The following is a 17,486-nucleotide window of genomic DNA, read 5'->3' as shown; positions in this document are numbered from 1 at the left end:
CGGACCAGACAGAAGTTGTTCGTAATACACGGCCATAGCATCCCTCCCTCTTCAGAACTGGTGTCTGTGCTGTGCTCCCACGGCTGAGCCCCAGGAGGCCGGCAGACAATGAACGTCCTTCGTAGACACCACTACAGAACTCCGTAACCGTGCGATCATTTGTGCTGGCCCCATTAAAGCCAGAACTGTGCCACAGTGAACGAGAGTTCGAATCCCTACGAGTGCAGTGAAGACTATTCTCGCCCCGTAATCACAGTTTAACGATGCTGTATCAACTACAAGGTTAATTGGTGTCGATGCGGGCTCTCAAGTGTTGTCGGAAAAATTCACGATTAAAATGGGACACACTCACGGACAGGAGAACGCGAATTCGATTATGCGCACTGTTCAAAACATACAGAGGTGAGCCTGCATGGAGATAAATAAAAAAATAGGTTGCAGCCGCCAAATTACTCTTCAAGGAACGACCACTCATATAAATTGAGGGAAAGAAGGCAGAGGACGGACACTGGAAAGTTTTCTTTTCTCAATCGTACTATCAGGGACTGGAATGCTTTACCTGCAGACTTAAGGACTTTACTAATAGACGGTAATTATACACAGTATTTAAAGGGTGTAAATGATATGTTGTTATTGAAGTGTTGTATCAGTGAAGAATTATGTTGTGTCAGTGAAGTGTGTAGTGTAAGTGAAACGTGTTCCTGTCAGTGAAGCTTTATAGTTTATAGTGGCAGTGCAAAGTATTTGAACAGTGAAATGTTTTTGAAGTGTTAGTGAAATCAGGATAGAATCAGTGAAATGTGTCGTATTTCCAGTGCAGTGTGTGAGTTGACAGCGAAATGAGTGTAATATTGAAAGGTACTTGTGCAGATATGAACATATCATACTCGTGGGTTTTAGTTCGATCTTAGTTTTAAGATACAAATTAGATTTATTTCAAATGTTATTTTAAGTGATCGTTTCATTTAATTTAGGATATTCCGTGTTTTTGTTATTATTATTATTATTATTATTATTATAAATTATTGTTAGTATTAATTATTAGTAGTATTATTAATTGTATTTTTAATTAATAAGTTTAGTATTGTCATTATTGAGTGTAATTAGTTACCACTGCAACCGGGTATATACCCATTGCAGTGTGAATAAATACATACACATACACATTATATTTTGGCGAGTGACTCTCATCGCAGTATTATTTGAATTGTCTTACAGTAGGGGAAAACCTTAATGACGTAATCAGGTAATCAACCCAAACTGGATTTGAACTCAAATTCTGGTTCCTCTTGTTATCTCTAGAGCAGCATTTCTCAAAGTATGGTCCGCGGACCACCTGTGGTCCTCGAGGTCTGCCCTTGTGGTCCTTCAAAAAAGGCAGAAGAAAAAATAAAATTCAAACGAATTGTGTACACTCTATAGCCGAAAATCTCAGAGTTTGGAAATGACACTTGGCAATCGCCATTCACTTTTTCTCTCAGTACTGACATTTTATGAAATTTATTACCCTTTCCGTCTACTGAATTCCCACTCTACTCTCAACAACAAAGAAGGGATTTAAAGCACTATGAACGTGTTGTTTCTCGCCATCTTTTCCCTGCACATCTGGCGCCGCCCCTGTAACCCAGGCAGGGATCACCCAAATTCATAACAGAGGACCGAATCTTTTCATGTATTTATAGCTTTCTTAACAGTTTCGCAGACACCCAGTCTGCACATTGAAATGGTCACATACTGTACATCGTACACCAATAATACAACTATGAAGTCACAATTTGAAACTAAGTATGACGAATTTTCATGGGTTCGTGATCACTTTCATTGCGATATTGAAACTAACAAACTTTCATTGGTGACAGAGAACAGCTAATTTAACTCTCGAATGAGACCGGACTTAAAATAAAATTCTAAGCAGAAGGTATGGTTAATCTCTGGACCGCATCACAAGTGAAAAGAGAATACAGTGACCTGTACGATGGTGCTTTACAGATTATAATTCAGTTTATTTCTACGTATCTGTGTGAGAAAGGGATTTCATCACTAATAAAAACAAAGTAGGCTACCGAAAACGACTCGATGTATGTGACAATCTCCGACTTAAGCTTACACGCATACGTTCAAATATAGAACTGTTTAAGAATCGGCAGGCTCATCCATCTCATTAATGTGAGTACCAAAATTTTTTTTTTAGTTAATAAGTTAAAGATTATCCAACCTCTAATAGCCTTGAATTATTAAAGAAACAAAAATGAATTTTCTTCTATTAACATTAGCTTAACTAGTTAATACTAATATAAAATTAATTAAATTACATTAATTTTAATCGAAAGAGAATTAGCGAAAAGTCACGGAGGCTGTAAATCCAATACTGTCGCAGAAGGTTATGTTCTGTTACTATAATAATTAGCGTTAATTGTAAATAACATTCAAATAAATTCAATTTGTCATCTCGTTTTTCAATGTCTAATTTAATTTGAATGTTATCTCTGCAGATTCTTATGGCCTAGCAAGGTCAATGTGGACATCTGTTCCTCGGAAAAAATCAATACTTTCGCGCCTGCGCACATCTCACAACATACGGGACATTGGTCAAGGTCAGATACAAAGAAAATTAATAATATCAAGTTAGAAATATGGTCGAGCATAAAAAGTCGTATGAAACTCGCCTATAATGGTAATTAAGAAGCTCGTATGAAAATTATGAAACTCGCTTCCGCTCGTTTCATAAATATCCATACTCGCTTCTTAATTACTATCATTATAGGCTCGTTGCATAATGTACTATTAAAATATAAGTATATTGATATTAAAATATATTACAAAAGTGATAAATTTGCTTTCGAAGGGAACGAGTAAGGTGGTCCGCAGAACTGTTCTGACTTAAAAAAAAGTGGTCTCCACTTCAAAAAAGTTTGAGAAACGGTGCTCTAGAGAAAGCCAAAGCCGTTCGTCCTCGTGCTTCAAAGCTTGATCTATGTAAGGAATATGAATTATTTTTATATTCAGTGAGTAAAAGTTTCCTTGCACCGCGAGTACGTTATAACGCGAGTGTAAAGTATATTATCCTCCAACCCCGGTGCTGTAACGAGGTTTTGCTGTATTTTCGCGAAAATTTCGAAATCCTATCTTCGTATAGGCCTAATAAGAAACTAAAAAAAAAAGACGCAAAGATGCGAAGAATAAGCAGAAGAATTCGGCGTTGTAACGGGGTTTTGCTGTATTTCCGCGAAAATTTCGAAATCCTATCTTCGTATAGGCCTAATAAGAAACTAAAAAAAAGACGCAAAGATGCGAAGAATAAGCAGAAGAATTCGGCGTTGTAACGGGGTTTTGCTGTATTTCCGCGAAAATTTCGAAATCCTATCTTCGTATAGGCCTAATAAGAAACTAAAAAAAAAGACGCAAAGATACTAAGAATAAGCAGAAGAATTCGGCGTTGTAACGGGGTTTTGCTGTATTTCCGCGAAAATTTCGAAATCCTATCTTCGTATAAGCCTAATAAGAAACTAAAAAAAAAGGACGCAAAGATGCGAAGAATAAGCAGAAGAATTCGGCGTTGTAACGGGGTTTTGCTGTATTTCCGCGAAAATTTCGAAATCCTATCTTCGTATAGGCCTAATAAGGAACTAAAAACAGACGCAAAGATGCGAAGACTAAACAAAAGAATTCGCTTTAACCTTTTGTGACTTTCAACTTTCAAGATTTGGTCTGATTTGTCCAAGTTCCGTTACTGCGTCACGCTCCGGCCGATTTGCTCCGTCTTGAGTTCATCAATGCAGTATTGATCGCAGGGAAGGAAGGCTGCACCCCAACCGCCGTTGACCCACCAGCTCGCTTCCGTTTTAATTAACATGTCCCACGCGAGACAAATGACAAACGGGACGTCAATCACCGAGCCACAACGCAAACATCAAACCGATATTTTATTCATTTACCGCCAGTAGCAGATGCCGTCACTCCACAGGGGGGCAGCGTTCACTTAACAGGCGCATGTCGCTTATTTTGCGATCCTTAATAAACTACAAAAGCTATTCAGAGTTGATGACGTCGCAGGGCTACAGTGGTGGGTTGAAATGGTGAATCAAAGTACTCTAAACACATCTTCTTCACGGTGACTGAGTCCACTACAGATTCTAGCCTTGTCGTAACTCAATTCATATTTGTGGCCTTACTTACTTACAAATGGCTTTTAAGGAACCCAGAGTTTCATTGCCGCCCTCACATAAGCCTACCATCGGTCCCTATCCTGTGCAAAATTAAGAGCGTATTCACCCATTCGTTAGAGTTCTGACTTTATAGTGAAACGTTCGTTTAACGTTTTATGCATTTGACAGTTCATATTTTTAATATAAACTTCACACTATCTATCTGGGTACTTTGATAAGTTTAATGACCGAAAAGCTCAATTTTACAATTTTTTTTAGCAAAAGATCGCATAGTGATTCTCGCGAGGTTAGTGAAAATTTCACGTTAGTAGATGTTTCTTCGACGATGTCGCGAACGTTCCTCGTGGAACAAGTTTCTCATCTCTCTGTGAAAACTCAGCTGATGATGATATTGATGATGATGATGATGACAAAATGATGATAATAATACACTAAATTTAAAATACCGATAATGTAAACTGTTAACAATTTTAATAATGACCCCCTTGACAAAATTCTGCGTACGCCATTGCTCATGAAATAAATTTAACGAATATATATTTATTCCCTTTATGCGTAATTCATTTCAATTCAATTTATTTGGCCATTAGACATACAGTTTTAGGCTTCGTCAGAATACACTGAAAAACATATAAATACATTTTAAAAAACACTAATAAAAGAAACAGTAAAATTTAAATAATACAATGAAAACATGAAATAATTTGAAACTTTTAAATTAAAAAAAAACTACTAAATTGCAATTAAACTTATTTAGTAAAATACAATTTCATACAAATTTGTGTTGAAAAACTCGGCAACAGAATAAAAAGGATTATTTAATAACCAATTGTAAAATCTAGTTTTGAAGCTATTGATTGGTAATTTATAATATTTACTTGGGAGCTTATTATATAATTTCATCCCCATAATTAAAAAGTTTGTGTTGCTCTTGTGTAATATACAATATGGAATATTAATTTGTTCACTATTTCTAATTTCATGATCATGTATATTGGCCACTAATGAGTAATTGTCGATATTTTGTCGAGTGTAAAGTACTAGATCATATATATATATATATATATACAGGGACATTTTATTTTTACTAACATTTCTGATATTAACCTGCCTATACCTTTGAATCAACGGTTGCTAACCCCTTCAATGACTGGAGTTCGATGGCGTAATATACAAACAAATCACTTTACTAGGTATAGGAGGGAAGAAAAGTAATTCATCCATTTACGTGAACTATGAAATATCAAGCTTTTGAGTTTGATAATTTTCATTAGGTTTTTGTTTAATCAGAATACAGCACAGTATTAACAATGAGTGTTTTTACTCACGAACTGAGCTGTCCATACGGACGTATTCATTATGCAGTGTATATTAGAGTGTCTATAGCACATTAGCGTACACTATAGAGAATGAAGTTACATTGAAAAATATCATAATATGGATATTTAAACACATTTTTCAAAATGATGGCGGTTCATTTCGATTAATGTATGTAATTCCAATTACCAGTTTCGCCCTTCGTACTAGTAGGCCTAACTCATGTTGAAATAATTCTGTACCTACTCTATAAAAGAGTACCTTACGTACTGCAATTTCAATCTTCACTTCTGCTCGATCCGAAAAGATAAAATTACTCAGACATTCTATCTACTGTCCGTCCAACTGATTATGTCGCAGGATCGTAGAAAGGAGGGAAATCACGTGACAGTTAATTACTTAACGAGGCCTGTTATTTAAGTTATTTTAAACAGTTGTATGGGTATAATATTACGTATATGTCCAATTCCTAACAGAAATTAATGTTCTCAGAAAAGAGCTAAGACAGCCCAGCCACTAGCCTTTACCGAGAGGCGAATAGAAGCTGGTGGGGAAAACCGGAATGCGGCGTAGGCAAATGGACGACAGTACCTTTGCGAAAATAATGCAATATTGAAAGCTCTTTCGTCATTGGAAAACGCGAACATATTTTTGGAACGTACTGTGACGGTAAGGCTACTATGACTTGGATCTGTGTGGAAGACGGTTGAACTTCATTCGTAGAAGGGGGGGAAGTGAAGTACATTCAAAAACTCAGGTACAATAAAAATTAAAGTAAAAATAAAATGATGTCCCTGTATATACACACACAAATGTATGATTGTTAAAATCCGTGATTGTCTGAAAAGTGGCCGACAATGTTCCAGATAGTTTGATTTACATAAAATTCTAATGGCTTTCTTTTGTAAAATCAAGAAGCTTCCAATTTTGGCTCCATTTCCCCAGAAAATTAGGGCATATCGGGTTATCGACTGAAAGAAAGAAAAGTAGGCGCATCTTAAATAATTTTGAGAAACGCAAGTTGTTGCACATTTAAACTTTACATGTCTAAAAGCAATATTGTAGAAAATGTAACAGCTTTACAACAAAATTTTACACATTTGTAGAAATCACTCCATTGTGAAACAAAACAGTTGTAGAGTACGTAAAATTTCATTTGTAAAAGTCTAACTTCGTTTGTGAAGTTCAACTTCATCATACAAACTCAGACTGCGAATCAAAAGTTTACAATTTGCAAACAAAATTTACAATTCACAAGAACTGCAAACGTTGTCATACAGCTCCTACACAGCTACGTTGTAAACTCTTCGTTGATCACATCCTTAATTAAATTATACGCAAGATAAAAATAAGCAAGACGTGGCAACACAGCCTTGAGGTACAGACACGCGATCTGAGACCGTGTTTTCGTTAAGCTTAGATGCAATAACAAGCAGTGATCAGTAAGCAATGTTTTTATAAACTAGCCAGAGGTATATTTACGTTTATCAATAGCGATATGATGTCTATACAGAGTGAGCCGTAAGTAATGCCATTAATTTCAGGGGTTTTTCTTTGAGATATTCCAAACAAAAACGTTTAGTACAATTTTGCTCGTTTTTGCTTCCTTTTAGAGATAAAAATTGTTTTACGTGATACTTTTGAGGGGCTTAGAACAAAAAGCAGGTAAGTGACATTATTAAAAAAAATGAGGTAAGTGCGTCTTGTGATAGCCCAAAAGGATGTTTCTTTGGGATAAAATCAGGAAAGTGATCACACTGTGCAGTGCTGCTATATGGGCATCATTTCACCGAACTAGTGTATGATATTTCATTGCATGTAGAACTTTAACTGTAATTTCTTCAAAACTAGGTTTCCGTCACTTACCTGCTTTTTTGTTCTAAGCCCCTCATTCCATAGCCTGTTTTGGGAAAGCCATTGATATAATTCTCAATATGCTGTAAACACTTGCTAATTATACAATTCTTTTGGGTCTATTCAGGACCAAAATCTTTGTCTAAAATTACACATATCGACACAACTCACGATTGAATACATACAGCAAGTTACGTAATGATGTGGGCACAAATCTGTAAGGCCCTATTAATAAACTTCTCAGATGGCATAAAATGAATAATGAGAGTTCATGTTTATGGATAATAATAAAATTGAGACAAAATCTAAACCATGTTAGTATATCCCTGTAGTACTTTCTTAAAACATTATTTTCCTATCTCGTGGTGCTCTCATCCCTTGTCCAGTCCATTAAGTTTTTTGATTTAATATCAGACACCATATTTTGTTCACATTTATTTATTTATTTATTTATTTATTATTTTGCTAATAATTGTAACATAAAATATAATGTATACAGAAAAACTTTAGCTCGCCCCTGAAAGAGTAGACCTCGTGCTCAGGGGCGGATTCCTCAGTTGAAATTAATAATTGTACAATACAATTTGTCTTATGTCTACTGCGCAATTATAGTATCTAAATTTAAATTTACAATTTTTCAATTTTTATAAAATCCATACATAACTTACTTACTTACTTACTTACTTACAAATGGCTTTTAAGGAACCCGAAGGTTCATTGCCGTCCTCACATAAGCCCGCCATCGGTCCCTATCCTGTGCAAGATTAAGCCAGTCTCTATCATCATACCCCACCTCCCTCAAATCCATTTTAATATTATCCTCCCATCTACGTCTCGGCCTCCCTAAAGGTCTTTTTCCCTCCGGTCTCCCAACTAACACTCTATATGCATTTCTGGATTCGCCCATACGTGCTACATGCCCTGCCCATCTCAAACGTCTGGATTTCAAGTTCCTAATTATGTCAGGTGAAGAATACAATGCGTGCAATCCATACATAACTTTTTAAATTTAATACTAGAACTATTAGAATTGACAAGATTAGGATATTTAAATATAAATTTGTTATATATACATGCCGTTAAATGCAATATACAGGGTGTTTCCGAGGTGGTGTTACAAACTTTCAGGGATGATGACGAAGGGCACATGTATCAATTTGAGATAAAGAATCCTGGTCCGGAAATGACAGAGTCGAAAGTTAAAAGCAAAAATAGTTGTGTGGAAATGAAATAATTTTATTCCTCTGTAAACCTTATTTATGTGTATTTGTCTGTACATCTTACACATACTGTATTCATCTGACGTTGTTTACGTTGTCTACTTACAGTATTCCATTCAGTGCGCTGTCTGAGGGATGGGGACAGGAAACTACACTAAAGCAATGCAGATAGCGTAATGTGTAACAGACATGGTCGGTCCTGATACGCACGTCTGTAGACAGCAGTGTATGTGTACAAGTTGCAGTGTCCAGTCGATCAGTCCTAGTGAAATGGAGGAGTATCTACACGAGAGCAGAATAAGCAGACCTGATTTTCAATACGGATGAGCCAATGGGAACAGTAGACAAGCTCACAGATTGTATCGGGGCAAGTACCCACGTAGGAGACATCTGGCCCATACCATTTTTCCACGACTGTTCCAAAAGTTAAGGGAAGGAGGGCACGTGGTGCCAAATTACAATTCCATTTCCACACAACTATTTTTGCTTATAATTTTCGACTCAACAGCAAACGTTCTGATGGAGGCAGATAAAAAAGTTATTTTTTTCCACCATGTTAATGTCAAAAGAAGTGCTTATGCAAATTTTGACCACTTGACCGCAATTACGAGGCCGTCCAGAAAGTGATTTTCCCTGGGGCCGTTTATAGAAAAAAGCACAATTGCATAGAAATATTTATTGAAACAGACACAGCAATTGTTGCGCTATTTGTCAACAAATCCCCCACTGGAACTGAGACATTTGTCATACCGTAGGATCAATTTTTGTGTCGTAGAAGTCAGCCGCCTCAGATCGGAACCAGCGTTTGACTGCGCCTGCACCTCTCTCTCTGTCGATCCCATGTTATGAGAAATGTCTCAATGCCGATGGAAAATATGTTGAAAAATAGGCCAGCAATTGCTGTGTCCGTTCCAATAAATTTGTTCAATGAAATTGTGTTTTTTTTTTCTTTAGCGGCCCCTGGCGAACTTATTTTTTACGGCCTTCGTAATTGCGGTCGAGTGGCCAAAATTTGTATAATGACTTCTTTTGACATTATTAACATGGTGGAAGAAAAATTTTTAACTTTTTTATCTGCTCCCATCAGAACGTTTGCTTGTCAGTCATTTCCGGACCATGGTTCTTTACCTCAAATTGATACATGTGCCCTTCGCCATCATCCCTGAAAGTTTGTAATACCACCTCGGAAACATCCTATATTATAAAATTATTCATTGATGGATAATGACGTCTTTTATATGACAAAATATATTTCACATCACGTTTTTACGTGTTCCTTATTGAAACTCAAAGTCTCTGATATGCGTTATGGTACTATAAATATGAAAAATTGACTTTATGAGAATTATTGTAGGTACCTCCTAATATCTGAAGCAGACCATAAAATGGTAAGCTATATTTTTATTATTTTTATTTTATTGGGTTGTTTTACGACTCTGTATCAACATCTAGGTTATTTAGCGTCTGAATGATATGAAGGTGATAATTCCGGTGAAATGAGTCCGGGTCCAGCACCGAAAGTTACCCAGCATTTGCTCGTATTGGGTTGAGGGAAAACCCCGGAAAAAACCTCAACCAGGTAACTTTCCCCGACCGGGATTCGAAGGTAGGCTATATTGTGAGCGTGAAGTTACAAACCTATTGAAAAAGCGGGCAGAATAATGGATGTCGAATGGAAACAACTTTTTGAGCGAACAAGTATAATTTTTCATCCTGTTTATACTTTAAGGTTGAAGTTGTCAGTTTTATTTACATTCTCCGCTATCAAGTATTGCGCAGTTTGCTTTCAACTTTTCTTCCCGTGTCTTCCCATTACCTCGCGTGCACGGCCTCCTACTAATCAAGAAATCGAAATAGTCCCTACGTTTTCTACGAATCTGTTATAATGCTGCCATTCTCTCTGAAAAGCACTATTTTCTATTCAGGATCACCATTCACTATCAACTAACGGAGTCTATACAATCAGCTATGGGTTTGGACATGCAACACAAATGTTTTTAAATATGAATTAACGAGGAAAACCAGCTAAACTTACAACAGAGGGAGTAAAATGGGTCAGAGCTTTATGTCGCAGTTTGTAGCGTTCTAAGAACTCAATTTAATGTCCTTTGCTAATCTATATGTGTTTTTCAGAAACGATGAGATGACGATAAGAAGTCCGTGAAGGACTAATGTAGGAAATCAAAAGACACAATTAAAATCCTGCCGCTGTTTTGTATAAAATCTTACAGAATGTGAAGTAGGAAATTCATGAACTTACAGCTTGGTCACAATGATGTAATAACAATGCGAACCTCCGATCCCGCTACACACAACGTATGGGAGAAAAAAAAAAGTACTTCAATAATTGAAAATAACCTCAAAATTATAGCGCACCACTCTAAGACATGAAAGCTGTAAACCCACCAAATCCCAAATGCCTTTGTTTCTTATATATTGGATCGATGACTTTCTCAGACATTTTCAAACGAAATCATCACGTAAGCCAGTAGTATCACCATGATGTTGCACTACGCGGAAAAAGCACTCCTTTCTTCGGTCCAGGGTAAATCTATTTGTGTACCTATCTACCAAAAGCATATATACAATGCATACGAAATGCTCGACCGAACTAAACCTAACCTCCTGGACCTTAAAGTGGTACTAAACAAAACAAATATTTTTTCATGTGTTATACATAGACAGTGGATGCGGGATGACTTATCGTTGAATGTAGGTGCACATTTACTATATGTTACATTTTTTTCATTCAGAACATTGGCTGAACAGGTTTTAAAAGTAAACAGACGACGTCAACATGCTACTGTATCTCCGTACAGTCAGAAGGAAAAGAAAAATAACGTACTGTAATACATACCTTGCAAGTTCAGTCCTCGTCATCACTGATGCAATTACCAGCGTTGCAGTGAACGACGATATATTCTCGTAAGTTGTCGAAGCTGAATCGTCTTCGCCTATCGCTTAAACAGTTTTTGTATCGAGAGAATTTCTGAAGAAAACCTCTAAAATGGAGATCACTCAATTTCTTTAGAGGAATATCTGTACTGAGCATCATGTTGCACGTATCGTTAGACCTGCACAACTAAAATATGATGATGATGATGATGATGATAATGTAGATGGTTTCTCAGAGTTCATTTCAACGTATTTCCTGTGCGATGTACTGTTGCAATGTTTCTCTATAGCCCGAGTTGTTCTGGTTTTTATTTCAATTTTACATACATTACACACGATGTTGTCTTCGTTAATACATAAAATGCCACTCTCATACTTCTTAATTGCATTTCGTATCTTTGAGCGAATTTAACGTTTCGCCATTTTGAATTGATCAGCACAACATATTCAACGCGTACTAAATACTTGAGCAGGATAACACAACTGCACACATTGCGTTGCTATGTTACTATGAACAGATCGGGGTTCATTCGTTTTGTACGCTGCTGTACTCGCCAGGTACACAAAAGACGGACGGTGCGGTACGTGCTATATACTCTGATACGAAACAACTTCACTTTTCCTTAAGTCATCCCGCATCCACTGTCTAGTTATAGACAACAGGGAGCTGATGACAGCACTGAAAACCGCAACTCAAAATATCAAATAGTTCTCGATATACGAGCGAAGGAATTTTATCCACCACTGTTGCTGACGTCACACTGCCGCACCTGTGACTTGAGTTGTATAAGCTCGCAGCTTTGTTATGAAAAGAACTGTATTTTTCGCGATTTGGGCATGAATTATAGTGAATGTAACGTGATTAACTATAAATCAAGAACGGACTGGCTGTGGTGAGACGCGACGCGATCGTAGCTAACGAGAAAAGGCTTGGTTTTCCTGAACCGACGCATACGAGATGCGAGGCCCGCCTCGCACAAATCCGGACTACACGAGAGATAGTGAGTGATTTCTATAGCCGCGAAGCGCGCAGACCTCGTATCTCGGAGCTGCAGACACCATCACTATCTCTTCTGTAGTCCGGATTTGTACGAGGTGGGCCTCGCACCTCGTATCTCACATGCGTCAGTTCAGAAAAACCAAGACTAAACACAAGTTACGGCGCGACGTCACGTTCTTAGTCATAACATGGCCAACATTAAACAAGTTCATATATAAATGCACCATTTAACATGAATTTAATATAGCTGTTCCTTTGTCTTTTAGAACTTTGAGCATGTATTTATATTAGGCGATTTTCACAATGGCCATGACTAGGACGATATAATCATGTGACTACGATTCGAGCCGTAGCCTCTCTTTCTCCTTAGCCACGGCCGCCTGTGGATAACGAGAAATAAAGGCTGCGGCACGAATCGGAGTCACGTGGTTTTCATGGTTTAGTCATGGCCATCTTGACAATCGCCTAATAAAAATACATGCTCAAAGTTCTAAAAAAAAAAAAACAAAGGAATAGCTACATTAAATTCATGTTAAATGCGCATTTATATATAAACTTGTTCAATGTTGGCCATGTTATGACTAAGAATGTGACGTCGCGCCGTAGCCTGTGTTTCTCGTTGGCCACGGGGCGCGGCAATGTGACGTCACACACATCGCCAGTATTCACATTCAATGTTATGTTACTTGAAAACAATCAGTCGTAGAAAGGTCTAGTTTGCGCCATTGTGTGTATAATTAAATGCACGTTGTTTAGAATACATAATCCCAGGATGTAATTTTTAGTTCAGTATGCCTTTAAGAATTCTCTGATTGAGGTTCTGGCTGATATGTTCATTAGTGGTAAAAAAAACCCGGACCGATCCTTGTAGCTGATTTCAAAGCCTTGTTCACTCCAGAGCCACGATAGACTAGTAACTAAAACTTTCATGGTTCGAATCCTGCCAGGGAAGGAAACTTTTTTTGTTCCTTATTCAAATTTATTTCCAATGCTTTTCGATTGCAGCGATAATTTACTACTTAATTAACTTATTATTCCCAGAACATGAATTTTACCTGCTTATTTTCTAATGGCTTTCGAAATGGGCTACGTCAGCAGTCGAAACTACAACAATTTCAATAGATTACTCGCTATCTTGTGAATGCGGGGGTGGCATGCGCAGTGGCTCATTTCGGGGACTTCGATTATTCCGTCTGTACAGTTTTTTTTTTTTTTTTTTTTTTTTTTCCACTACTGTACATCTATTATCAGGCAGTACATCTCACTTGCCGATATGTGTCGGAGGAAGAACAATTGTTTGTATGCATCTGAAGTCTGATTAGTGTAACATGTAGCTAATCGGCTATGTATGCAATGGAAGGGGAAAGGAACTGGCCACCCTACCCATTATCTCCTGGGCTAGTTGCCTCATAAGTGGTGCTTTTTGGTATCACTTGTGAGGTTCAGACCTGTCTTCGGACAGTTGACTAAACAATAACACCCCTTTAAGAAAACTAGCTTATTTATTTTTCCAGGTACATATCTGTATATTTATATTTAAAAAAAAATGTATTTGAATTTCACGCCGCCATATTGTGACGCTTCTCCCAACTCAACTTCATTGTCTCTCCATTGAGATCATCCCTGCTCGTCAACACTATGAAGAACCTGTTTTTGATTAGAATTGTTGGGGCTCCTTTGATCAACTTCAACCCTGACATGTATGTTAAATCTTGGTTGCTAAAAGGCCGTCACGCTGCAAGAGACGTCATAAGGAAAGGGGAAAATACTGAAGAAATGGCGAAGATGTGGAAAATCTTCTACTCTGAGCGCTGGTATGTACTTTAATAAACGCCTTTGTTGCAAACTAATTTATTATTTTCTTAACCCAAACTGAGTCAATTATTTATACTGCCACGGATTTAATTTACATTTATTTTGAAAGAAACATTAAGATGTGAAAATAAGGGTTAATTATGTTTTAACATTACTTTTTATGAACTCCGTTTAGGCTTTGAATTCTCGTTGCACTGGGCAGTAATTATCTCCCCGTCCGCTACAATAAATTTTACTATTCTAATATCTTTTTTTCTGGAATAAATAGTGAATAATAATAATAATAATAATAATAATAATAATAATAATAATAATAATGAGAGAGATCAAATGCAGCAAAATGCACAACGTCGGCACAACAAAATTACGAAACATAACAGTGAACATAACAGAAAACCATCAAAATTATAGTGCGACATTTGACTAGAAAATATATATTAAAAATGTACTGAGAAATCGTAACGTCGCACGAAAGTTCTTGTATCTCATTGTGGCGTGTTGAATTTCTAATCTATCTGTGCCATTACAACATAATACGCGTCAGTGTACATTATGTCATGTACGCCATATACAATATAATAACAAAGTAAAATACAGTAATAATATGACTGCAGTCCAGCAACGTGGGTAGCCGAGGTCACTTGGGTCTGATGCCCATATTAGCGACTGCGGAGACCTTGGACTGTTTACCTGCACCGAAAAGCTTCCCGCGCAGTTTATCGCATTTGTTTCAATCATTAACTGCCAAGACAGTAAACACTGCTTACTATAACAAGTCCTTTGCGTACAAACAGAAAACTAGTAATTTAATAAAAAGGACACTACGTAATATTACCTTTATTTTTAAATTTATAATCCCATCGAAAAAACAGAAGAAAAAATATAAGTTCTTATGTAAATAATAACATTTTTATTTGCGGCTTCAATTCTGGGAAAATGTGTTTTATTACTTGTGTACAACATACAATCCCGTATTTCATGTGGTGGAATTTCATTCATCCGTAATATAGACCTTAAGACGACATGATGCAATGTTCTGTTCCACTTTTCGTTACCCACGACTTCTCTTTCTACCGAAATCAAACAAAAGGTTCCTGGAATTGCAATTTCTCCGAATTCTTTTCTCTTTCGTGTAACAAAGGTAATTCTCTAATACTTAGAAGGTATTACAGTACTTTCCAAATGAAAAACACACAAAAAAACATTCTCAAATCGCTGCAACACTATGTCAATTCGATAAAAAACAAAAGCAACAATAATTATCCAAGTTGACATATTTTTTAACTGACACAAAACTCTTTCTTAAAACATTAATTTTTTTTTATGTTTAATCTATATGCATTCTAGCAGAGCCCGACAAACGTTTCTTTAAGTTTAAGCATAAAGTCTTCCCGCACGAAATGCTGCTGAGGGCTTCACCCTCTACGTCACAGCGTGGGGTGGGTCGCACCAAAAGGAGCCACGTAACTATTGATGTCCCTGCAGGCGAGAAAAAAGCCTGAACTGCGTCACAGCAGCTGTCGGAATGTACACACAACGCACTGCGACAATAGTACGTTATGTCGCGAATGAATGGGCCCACTACTGACATTTCCACTACAAACGTGGCATTCGATTTCTTCCAGGAATACACCCAAAACAACGATCGTCATCCCTCGCTGCTTCTTAACTAAAATAGGTCATGCTATGAACGTAGCCTAAATTCATAACCTATAACTCATCACAAATACTATTTTAGTAACACCAATAAGGCTGATTTGTTATTGTAACCACGGAATTTTACTGATAAAGCTACACAATCTGTTTACTACATAACGTAACAATGTAAACAACAATGTCTTACCTTCAATTTCGATGACGTGAATGGTTACGACGCATTTAGCTCACTCGCAACACAAATCATTGCCTCATGTAGTTTCCATAGTTTGTAGTTGCAACATAAAATACAACAGAAACAATAAAAATCACGGCCAGCTGCAACTCTACACCAGCACCAAAACAAAATCCCGTACTCACGGTAAACACTACACTCAAGTTCAATACACTGCCACTGCGACTAACAGCAGCAGCACCACACGGATTTTTCCTTCAGATAGTTCGCGCACTTCCCACAAGGAGCGCCACTCGTCAGCTTGGGTTATATTGTATTCTGCGCAGTAAGTTGGAGTGTGCAAATTACTATTCTTGTTTTTCTTCTTGGTACGAGGCGGAAAGAAAACAAGCTTCGTCACGGAGTATAATTCGATTCCGGAGTTCACTTGCCGAACATGAAGCATTTTAGATTGAAAAGTCTCTGCTCGTCACACTGTACGCGTTCTCAGCGGCGAATAAGACATATTTATGGTTCACGTATTTGACGGCAGAGTGCACTATCTTCTACCTGCACATCTGCGCATTATGAGGTCAGTGGCTCGTGCAGTTAGAATGAAATGTGAGATAGAAGGCCCCCTCGTTAACGTCTATTCATCTGCTTCAAGATCAAGGACCTGCTGGCAGGGGTACCGGATGCAGAAACAACTTCCTCACCCCTCATATATGTATATATGTCAACTACGTATCGATTTGAACAAACCGTCTAGAGCGGAGAGGGAGCGTTAATGTTTACAAAGCTTAATTTGAAATCGTTTCCGCCATATTGAATGCACATTTCACGACGTAGTATAACAATTGTATTTATTGTTGCTGATTACACTTGTAATATGCCTAAGAATTAGAACAACAATTAAATTTTTATATGGTTTTTATGCCATTTCAGTTAGGTCTCTTACATTGGGGGAGGGGAAGGATGTTTTCTACACGTAACTATGACGCAGGCAAGAAAAAAGTACAGACTACTCAACATACCAATGAACCAACAGGATTACAACGAAGAACTAAACACAATCAAATACATAGCACAAGAAAACGGATACAACCCCAACATAATAGACAACATAATACGTAAAACAAAACAAAACCACAAAAAACAGAAGAATACAGCACAAACACAAGAACACAAAAAATACATCACACTAACATACAAAACAAAAACGCACATAAATTAAATTAAACTACAACATCGCATACAGAACAAATAACACTACAAAAACATCTCAACACCCAAACAACACAAAGAAACAAATACAACCACACAGGCGTATACAAACTCAAATGTAATACCTGCAACAACTTCTACATAGGACAGACAGGCAGATCATTTCAAACACGTTACAAAGAACA

General features: G+C 37.2%; 1 protein-coding gene across 2 annotated transcripts in view; it reads right to left on the bottom strand.

Annotated features, from left to right (window-relative positions):
- Positions 1-16,573, bottom strand: part of LOC138693239 (insulin-like receptor) — a 385,516-nt gene extending 368,943 nt beyond the window's left edge. For both annotated transcript variants that reach the window (XM_069817052.1, XM_069817051.1), the window contains exon 1: positions 16,111-16,573. The gene's annotated coding sequence lies outside the window, so the exon portion shown is untranslated. The remainder of the gene's footprint in view (positions 1-16,110) is intronic.
- Between the last annotated feature and the right edge of the window lie 913 nt (positions 16,574-17,486).

The sequence above is a fragment of the Periplaneta americana genome, chromosome 17 (genome assembly GCF_040183065.1).
Source record: "Periplaneta americana isolate PAMFEO1 chromosome 17, P.americana_PAMFEO1_priV1, whole genome shotgun sequence".
Lineage (NCBI taxonomy): Eukaryota > Metazoa > Arthropoda > Insecta > Blattodea > Blattidae > Periplaneta > Periplaneta americana.
Note: the sequence above shows the minus strand (reverse complement) of the source record. Positions and strands in the feature narration are given on the sequence as shown.